Genomic DNA, 10,200 nt, shown 5'->3' with positions numbered 1-10,200 from the left:
GCGGACCCGACCGCGCTGTTAAGACAGAAAGAAGCCGGGGAGCCTGCGTAGGCTGGCGGGGTGGGGGTGGGGTGTGGGGGGCGGGGACGGCGCAGAGCGGTACCAAACTCCAGAAACTGGAGCGCAGTCCCGGCCCTGGCGAGCCGGAGAGCTGGGGGAGAAGTCCCTGCCCATTCCAGCTCGATCAATCTTCCTGGCTACGATCAGTCAATAAAAATGGTGTGAAGCGGCCGTGGTCGCTGAGAGTCTGGAGAGGAAGTGGAGGCCAGAGGTGTTGAGGCCGGCGCCGGCGCCCCTCACCAGCCGGGTTCGCGGCCCCGCAGTCTGCAAACCTCAGGCCCGGGCCCTGTGCTTTGCCAGGAACTGCGGGCGGCCTGGCGGGGCCTTTAATTGGGTGTCTCAATTTTAACAGTGTCCATTGTTGGAACAATTAGCAAGAAACAATAAGCACCAAGAGACATTTGATTCCCAGTGCGGGCTGCCGCCAAAACCAGGGTGCTCGGGAAGATTGGCCAGGCTGCCTAGGATGGAAGGTCTGGTTGGGGAGGTGCAGGTTCCTTTTCCCTGCCTGTTTTATCTCAGCCGTGGAAGCTGTAAAGAGGAGACTGGGGCAAGAGTAACCTGAGCCAGGCCACGCGGGAAGCCGGTCCCCAGCCTCGCTAGCTCTTGCCAGGAGCCCTTGAGACCGCAGTGCCTTCTGGCAGCGCGCGTCCCCGCTGCAGCCGCCGCGCGCGGATCCCCAATGCCTGTTAGAGAAGAGCCAGGAAGACTGAGACGTGGAAGCCGATTTCCTTTTCCCTTTGCCTTGGGTTCCCTCCTCGGTCACCCGAACCATAGACGAATTTCCTTCCCTATGGGAGGAGGAGGAGCAAAGGAGAGACCCCTGCTCCTGGCGAGGTACACACCTCCCTCCTCACCGGAGCGGGTCTCACTGCCCCCTCCTCCGACTCGGCCCCCGGATTAGGTTACCTTGGCCGGGCGAGGATTTTTACTGGATACGAGAATAGCACAGGTAAAGCTGTATAAACAGCTCTCCGGCTGCCGGGCGGGAGGGTTACGCCGGGGACACTGCCCAAGGCGCCACTGCCGGGCCAGGCTGTGCTGGCGAAACCACTGGAGAGCCCGCTCCGGCGCGGTGCCCGACGACCGCACAGGTTAAATACATATTATTTGTCATTGCAGTTCCCACCCAGACTCCCTTTCTCTTTCCCGCATAAGCTGAAATGCAGAGTGGGAAACAAAATCAAAACGTGACGAGAAAGCAACGGACAGTGGACAAAACTAGTTGAGGATTCCGGCTCAGCAATGTTGATCCTTTTCGAATAAACTCCAGGACTTAGAATGTAGAAAAGGACCCAAAACACTCGGCAACGGGAAAACGTTGGCGATAGAAGCGTCCAAGAGGGAAACCCATAGGAATAGGGCAAAAGATTTCTGCACGCGCAGCTCTTTCTGGCTCCCACGCCCACCGGCCCAGGGCCTGGTGTCTACATTCCCTGTGAAATGAGCCATCAATTTCGGGGGGTGTGTGGTTCGATTTACTGTTTTTTGGTTTTGTTTTTTAATTCATCTGTCACCATTTAAAGCTAGGAAGGAAACCCGCCCAGGCCAGGAGGAGTAGCGAGCGAGCTGTGGAGAGTCAAAGAGAGATGAGCTGTGTTGGGAGATTTCCCCCTCGCACTCCGCCCCCAGCCCCAGCCCCAGCCCCAGCTTTGGCAGGGGCCTCCAGCTTCAAGGGACCCTGGCCTTCCCTCCGCCACTACCACCTTTTCACGGGTTGAGAAAACCCCTGATTGTAGTTAAGATAAAATTTGGGTAGGTAGGGATGTAGCGGAAAGGGAACACCGGCCGGGAGAAGACCGGGGATTTCTACTTTCGGGTTTAACAATGCAAGCGTGAGGGGGGTGTTAACGAGGGGAACCCCGAGGTTGGGTAGGAGAGAAAAAGCTTCCCTTAAGGGTGATTTGAAAGGAATTCGAGTCACCCTGGAGGAAGGGTGAATCTCCTAGCTCGTCCAACCTCCTGGCCTTGGCAGTTTGGAGGACAGGTGGTAGCCCCAGGAGAAGAGGAAGAATGGGGGTGTCCCAGCGTGGTGACGTCTGTCTCTTCGGCCACAGGCCGCTTACCCTGCCGCCTACGGCATTACTGATTCCAGCCAGGGACTCGCTGCTTTTAGATCATGACTCTCCTTCCAAGACGACCCTCAGGCCGAACCGCTGAAACATCCAACTCTGGCCCCATAGCCCAGAAAAGGCGAACCCGACGGTGGGATGCACCATTTGAGCGCCTGGGATACCCGGTCGAAGTATTTTTCGGGTGAAAAGGGGTGCTCATGGGGCTTAGGCCTGTCCCACTCCCCTTGGCCTCCCAGCATTCCCAGCTGGTCGCCCACCACTTTGCGATCACCCATCTTCAAAGCCACTAGTCAGCCATAACCCTCTGCTAGGCTGACTTCCCTTGGTCCCTCTGGTTTGGCATTGCAGATGGGCTTTATCTAGGGATATTGTGCGGATTTTTTTTTTATTTTCTTTTTCTTTTTTTTTTTCTCCTTCTCCTTCTCCTTCTTCTCCTTCTTCTTCTCTAGATTAGCCTGAGGAACTGGAATGTGATTGTTTCGAGACAATCGACCACGGGCGTGAAGGTGGGGGGCAGTGTTCACAGCAGGGGTAAGGGAAATGGGGAGGTGATTCCGTACAGATCCTGGAGACACTGGAGGCAGGCTTTTAAAACCACTAATCGTTTCTGTTTTCGGAGTGCTGAAAATCCCTCAGTAAAAGCCATGAATCCACCCAGCTCAGAAGTGCAAAAAAGAAGGATTTGCTCGGGCTCTTCGTCTCGCCCTCGCCTGGTCAGCGGCTGTCCTCTGCCGGTGGTCTCTTCCAGCCAGGCCCCGGCTCACGGTCGACTCTCCGCTGCCTGCCACCTCGTGGACCTTCAGCAATTTGTTATATAAAATGAAACACCAACTAGACACACGCTTCTATTCTTCACTGCGCTGTAGACCCTCAGCGACGGCGCAATATGGGGACCATGGCCAGGGGACTTGGCAACTGTTTTTTTTCTTATCCTTTCTGACAGCCGCGCCCAAGCAACCACACCTCCAGTCCCAGTTGGCCCAACAGCAAGCATGGGGTCTCCCGTGGCTTACCCCCCTCCTTGTTGCAAAGCCTCTTTCTGCTTATAACAATCATTAAGAAAAAGATCAGAAATGTTTGGTTTGCACACAAAGACAAAAGCAGGACAGAAATGTACACTTAGGTGTAAAATGGCTCAACCACCAAGCATGTAATATTGCAGTGCATCTTAGAAAAGGTTAAAAATAACCCAGTACTAGAGAACATAGAAGGCTTCTTATTTGCCCCCACATAAGCTATCAGGATCCCTAATTCTTTGCCACCTTCTACAGTTTCTGGACACAAATAGCCAGAAGGGGTCTCAGCCATTTGGCTCCTGTGTATCTGCCCCTTCCCCAGTTTTTTAGTGTAACTCCGGTCTGCTGGACATCCCAAAAGAAAGACTCTACCAATGAGTGCCCAGAAGCACAGCTCTCCTCCCTTCACTGTACTTCTGCTTGACCCCATTCACTTCTTTTTTTTTTTAAATTTTTTAGTTGTATATGGACACAATATCTTTATTTTTATTTATTTATTTTTATGTGGTGCTGAGGATCAAACCCAGGGCCTCATGCATACAAGACAAGCGCTCTACCACTAAGCTACAACCCCAGCCCCCCCCATTCACTTCTTATGCAAGAAGGTGGAGTGAAAATATTAAATAAAGGAAAGTGCACACTGTCCCATGTCCAGGCTTTTGGTGGGGAACAGAATAGCCCCAGCACTGTTTCCCCCCAATGCTGGCAGAGGCAGCTTAGTAGGATGGAGGGTAAGCTGTGGACCTCTGCCACTCATTCACATCCTCCAAACCCAGCTACCTTCTCAAGCCAGGAACCTTAGAACTTGCAGAATGACTGCCTTAAATAAACCTAGAAGTTGGGCCTTCTGTTTGATTCCACTGTGAGAATCAATCAATAAGCAAAGCCCCATGCGACCCGACACCCACTTCGGTCTTGGACTGTCTGCACTGACACCACATCCCAACCTGGGTTCAAACCAGCAGGAAACAATTGTATTCTTCTGAATGGCACACAATTTAATAGTAAACATCCTCCCCATAAACAGCACGTTGGACCCCCACCCTCAAAGCATCTCACTTAGAAACACCTGGATGGACTCAACCTGCCTGGCTGGTACTCCCTGGTCTGCAGTCTGTCAACCGGAGGAATAAGCCACCACCACAACCTTTTCCACAGCAACAGAAAAAGGATAGAAGGACCTCTGAAATGCTACTTCAGTGTTTGTCTCTTCAAAGTTCTCAGTCTCCCATTCATTACCCCAGGGTTCTAGTGAATTTGGGCTATGGGAGAGGAGAAAAGGATCAGAAAACATGGGAACCAAACCCAAACTGAGGGGAGATGCTGCAGTTAGACTCACTTCCACCCCGTGCCCTTGGACAGAATCACCAGTGTCAGTTTCTTCAAGCACCCTGCAGTATCCAAGAGTAAGAAATTACATTTATAAAAGCAACTGCCTGGCCCGGATTCACTAGTCTTCCTATTATCTGTCTTTGTGGTGAACTATGAGCGATGTCTTGCAGGTCTAGGATCCTGGGAGAAAGTCCAAATCTTGTCCCAGATGCCCCTCCTGCTCCTCACAACCCCGGTTACTCCCTCCGGGAAGCTGCGGTTTTCTCCCCACCTGAGGATGCTTCTGAAAGCAAAGGTGCCTCCCGACCACCAGCTGCTCGAGATGATGCCAGATTCTGACACATCTGGGCTCCAACTTTATCGTGGAGTGCACATCTGTTTCTTTAATTATATGCAGAGACAATGAGCTCAACATACACTTGTAAGCAGAGGAAAATAAACACGAAATTGACACTTGGACACTGCAGCCACCTTGGGAGAAGGTTCCTGAGCAAAATGGCTTTTCTCCAATCCTCTGCCCTCCCTGCAGAGGAAAACCATTCCCACCAGCTCTTATTTTTCTGTTCAGTTTTTCTTTGCATTCCTAGTTCTACTAACTCTTTTCTCCAAACAAGGACACACACACACACACACACACACACACACACTGCTCGTCCAAGGTCACCGCAGAAAGCCCAACATTTCCAGTGACCAGAAAGAACAATAAGGACTGGGGTCTAGTTCACTTTCTTCCAGGACCTCCTCCTCTAATTCTCTCCACGTGGAGCAGGGAGAGGGAATAGAGAGAGAGGGTAGAGAGCTATATCCACTGACCTGGGCAGCTTGTTCCTGAGAGCAGCTGTTTTTTATTTTTTTTTTCCCCCACTTGCAGAAGATCTGAAGGCAGAAATGACAGGCAGAGTTCGCTACAGTGGCCGCCGCTGCCGCCCTCGCCGCTGGAACTGCTTACCGCATCTCAGGCGGGCTTCCAGCGAGAGGTAAAACCTGGGTGATGTGCACCCTTCCTAGGAGCCCCCTCCCCTCCGCCTTCCCATGCTCACTGTAGAGAGCGGAGCTCTTCCGGGTTGCGAAGGGGGGGAAAAGGAGGGAGGGAAGAAGAAAGAAGGAGGGAATGAATTTCACCCACTTTTGCAAACATGCAAACCGCACATCAGGGGTGTGTGAAACCGAGAGAGATGGGGGTGGGGGGGCCAAGAAAGACTGCCTGAAATGCGACCTGCCCCTGGCGCCTACAAAGCCAGCCCACTGTCTTCTGGCAAGGTTGCAATTAACACAATATATGTCATCAGTAGCATTGACTGGGTCATTATCAAAGATATAAACACATTTTGGGCATTTTCTTCCCAATTGGGGACCCAGTGAAAACGACTAGGCTGCAGCTGGTGACAATCATTAGCAAGGCCAGCAAACTAGTGCTTTTGCCTCTAGGACTTTCCAGCTCCCTCTCCATGTTTCTGTTGATATGATGGCTCCAAATGCCTATTCTACCTTCATCTCTCTTTAGTCGCAGTTGGCTAATAAAAGTTAGAAGCAGGACTTTTTGAGACTTGGCCTGGCTGCTACCCTGACCCTTTCCTTGGAGGACAGAAGAATATTTAGAAGTAGGGATATCCATGGGCACAGGAACTGGAGATTTGAGGAGGAACCTCCCTAGGGGTCCCAACTCTTTTTAAGAAGAGTTCTAGGGGGGGGGGGGAATCTACATTCAAGGAGAATCAGATAAGGGAGCAGGAATCAGCAGCATCCAGAGATAAAATGTTTGAAGGAAAATCACCCTATGTGACTACCCAGAGCCCAGTACACTTCAGTCCTTCCCTTCAAGCCCCGCCCCCACCCCTTTACTATCCCTACCCCAGTGGCGAGGAGGTCAAAATCATCCACGGAGAGAATCTGTCATGAATAAGTTTCAGCAAGAGTAAAATGAAACTCTATAAACATTGGGGTAGAAAGGTCAGGGTCCATTTGTTTTGACAGGTAGAGTTTTCCCTTCACAATATTTATACAATAAGAATATGGAAACTGACTTTAAAAATAAATCAATCTTTGGGGAGAAATAAAACAAAATTTGTCCGTGGCTGGGCCAGGAAGTCCAGAGGTTTCTAGTGCTCCAACCGATTGGGTAAGATGGAGTTGCCCAGTTTCATAGGACAACGTGTTTGGGGGTGGCCATTCCATGTCAGGAGGACAAGGCAATTGGTCAGTGGCTCTGGGAGAATCGGTGGTGTGGATGGAGGTGGGCAGAGGCCAGGGGACGGAAAGGTGGGAGGGCCGAAGAGAGCCAGGAACCGGGCAAGGGCAAGTGCCCCAGATGGGGAGGAGAGAACCAGTAAGGGGCGATGCCACTTTTGTGGAGTGGGCAGCAGCTGTCCGCGAGATGGGCATTCTTGTCCCCTTTAGCCTGTTACTAGTCCCGTAATCCTGAAACCCCGACCATTAATACTCCCCACCAGCTAGATGGCAGCGCCCTCGGGGTAGGTTTAAGCCCAGAGTGGGTGAGTGCAGTGTGTCCCTTGCTAAGCTGGCCAGGAGAAGGGGGCCTCCCTGCCCTTAAGGGAGCACCCCCCCTGCCCACCCATCTTCAGGAACACAGCCCCTCCTCCGTGTTCCTACTCTGTCCCTCCCGCCTTTCGCCACTAAGTGGCAGAGCCACGTTCTTCAGCGGGTTCCGAGGACAGAGAAAGAAGTCCACTCTCTCGACAGCTTGCACTCAACCTGTTGCCCCCGCGCACCTCGGGGGCTCCCTGGACAGTGCCAGGAAGGGCTCGGCCCCTGGGAAGAAGAGTGTCGCTGGCATCTCTGGTCCCTAGAAGGTCATCACACCGCCACTTTCCTTGTAGCAAGCTGCTTAGTGGGAACTAGGGTAGAGACTCAGGGAGGGACTGATCTGTCACCCAGGTAGTGACAGTTGTCTCTTTGCTGCGGGTGTTAGCTCTCCTTCAACACGCCACTAAGCCGGTGGGGTCATTTGTATCTTTCTCCAAGCTTCCCTCTTCGGTTTCTTGTCCCCTTAAGTTTCTCATTCTCCCTTCTCTCCTTTTCTCTTCCTATCCCCCTGATTAGCCTCCTACGGTAAAGCCCTTTCCCCCTTAGAATCTAGGTCCCGCGACTGCATCTTCTCAGACCTAAGGAGGACTTCCTTCTTTCCTCTCCTACCCTTTCCATACTACCCTGGCCACCTAGTCCCCTCCCCTCCCCCGCACCCCCACGGACCGGCGATCTTTCCTACGCTGGTTCCCGTCGGTCTGGCGGCCTTGCTCCCAGTTCCTTTTCTGCTGATGCGGGCACTTTCTTGTCTCCAGGTCTAAAGTGGTAAGGGGTTGCGAAATGTGACCGCATGCACACGGTTCCCCTGCCACCCCAATTCTATCTTTGACTGCCAGAGAAACTCAGGCTTTAAGAAGAAAATCCAAAGGACTTCATAAAATTAGAATTGCTTCTCAATGTAATGGTCAGACAGGGGTAAGATTCAGCCAGCTGGACATGTCTTGCTATCTCGGTGGACTTAAGGGTGGAAATGCTGCTAATTGGGAAGGATTATTCCAGAAGAATTTGGGGAGATTTGAGGGTAGGGAGGAAGTGGGATAGAAAAAGGAGAGAATTTATTCTGAGAAGTAAACAAAGTGAGGGACCCGCTCCAGTCGCTTAGTCACACTTCCTGGGCAGAGGGACTGAAGATTTATTCCCGATCCGTGGACATCCGCCTGGCACACTGCAAAGATATTGCTTTAATGAAGCTATAAGTCGCTTTCTGAATTTTAAAAGCTCCCACTCTGGCTTGCTGATTCGTGATTCAAGTCTGTCTGTGCATACATACACCTGTGGGTGAGACAGAGAGAACCAGGGAAGAGAAACTGACACGCCCGTATTTGGGCAATGGAGAATGAGTGACTCAGAGGTGGCACTAATCTAACCCCTCTGAGCGGACATGGTGGTTCCACTTCCAGGATTTTAGTGAATCTTTTCACTGAGGAGATTTTTGTGTTTAGAGGACACCTGGAGAACCAGCCCAAGGCACACACACAGCTCTTGGCCACACAGACACGGAAGCTGCAGCGCTAATCACCTTTTCCTTCACTCCACATCCATATATCCTGCTTCGGATCTCCCAGAATCCATTTCCCCTCTGTGGAGCACCTACTGCTGGCCTTTTAACCAGTTACCCCTGGCTCGGCTATCATCCATCTCAGACAGATTCAGAGTTGACCCACTTGGGGAGACAGACTGAGTCTCCTGGGCCTGGAAACAGAACATGGCTTTGAGACTCTTCCTGTCGGCAAACATATCATCTTAACTGGCACCAACAGCAACTGCTTTAAATCCCTCTGGTGTGTTCAGCAAGTTTTCCCAGGCCACAAGCTAAGGCATTTAATTGGACTTTAAAAATAAAGTCACTGGGCTTATGCAGGTAGAAGATGGATCAGTAAATAACTAATAGACAATAGAAGCACTCTGTCCAGATCTTTTCGATGGCCATGGAGATATAAAGTTCACCTGTTAGATAAAGAAAAAGGAAACCCCATAGGAAGAAATAAACACTGGTAGAATCTCCTGTCTTTCTAAGAATGTGGGGCCACAACGTCCAGTGTTCTACCTACCGGTTGGGGGGACCGTATTTGTAATGTATTTGTATTTGTTCTTCCAAGCTCCTGATATCCCATTTATTTTCCCTAAAACACTGGAAACACCTTTCTTTCTTCCCATCAGTCATCAGCATCATCCTCTTTTTCAATTTTTAAAACCTTCCTCATATATTCTCAGATTGGAGTCTTTAAAGTGCACTCTGCCGGATGAGAACATACTCAAATATTAGCCTTGGTTCCAAAGTTCTAATCTTTCAATCCCATTCATAGATATTTACTATAAATATGCAGGGGGAGGGGGGATTGGGGAGGCTTAAAGGAGCTAAGGCATAGAATCCAATTCTTTCCTCCCCCCCCCCTTCTTCCTTTTTTCCTTTTAACAGAACATTTTTATTAAACTCAACTCTCAGGACTGTGACTATGTCTTCCTAATCAAGAACTATGGCCTGATTGGGGGCAGGTGGCAGTGGGGGGCTTGGGTAATATGGAATTGTGGACATCTCAAATGAAAGTTTCAAAAGCAATGACTGGAAATTAAAAAAAAAAAATCAGACCTATTCCACCCAGGTGCCCTAAATAAATAGCCCCGTTTGCAAATTCCTATCAATTATTACGTGATGGGAAAAAAATCCTATCTGAAAATAAAGCACGTGGACGTGGAGAATTTTAATTAAATCTTACTGTGGATATAATAACATGGAAGTGATTTTTCATTCGGCGCTTGCCTGCTCACCAGTGTTTTATGGCGTTTTCTTGCCTCTGACTTTATTTTAAAATATTAGACGAGGTGGAGAATTATAAACGACTCTTTCCTTATCTGTGCTGCTCACATATCCAGGATCAGAGGAGCTGATTAAGAAAGAAGTCAGAGGCAACGCTGGATTCATAATGATTTGGAATAATGAATCCTTATCTCTGCTTTCCAGATTATCTGCCTTTCAGCTCCCAATGTTTTGTTACATGGGATAATTTATTGCATCTAATACATCACAATGAATCTGATGGTAGAAAGTGATGGCCAACGTTGTGAAAAGGGGGCCCTTATTTTTTTATCCCAGGGCAATGAAACTGCTTTTTGCAGTTTTTAATTGGGAAAATATAAGGTAGATCTGATAAAAAAAAAAAAAAAAAAAAAAA

This window comes from Marmota marmota, unplaced genomic scaffold (assembly GCF_001458135.2).
Source record: "Marmota marmota marmota unplaced genomic scaffold, marMar, whole genome shotgun sequence".
NCBI lineage: Eukaryota > Metazoa > Chordata > Mammalia > Rodentia > Sciuridae > Marmota > Marmota marmota.
The sequence above is the reverse complement of the archived record's forward strand: the minus strand, read 5'-3'. Positions refer to the sequence as shown.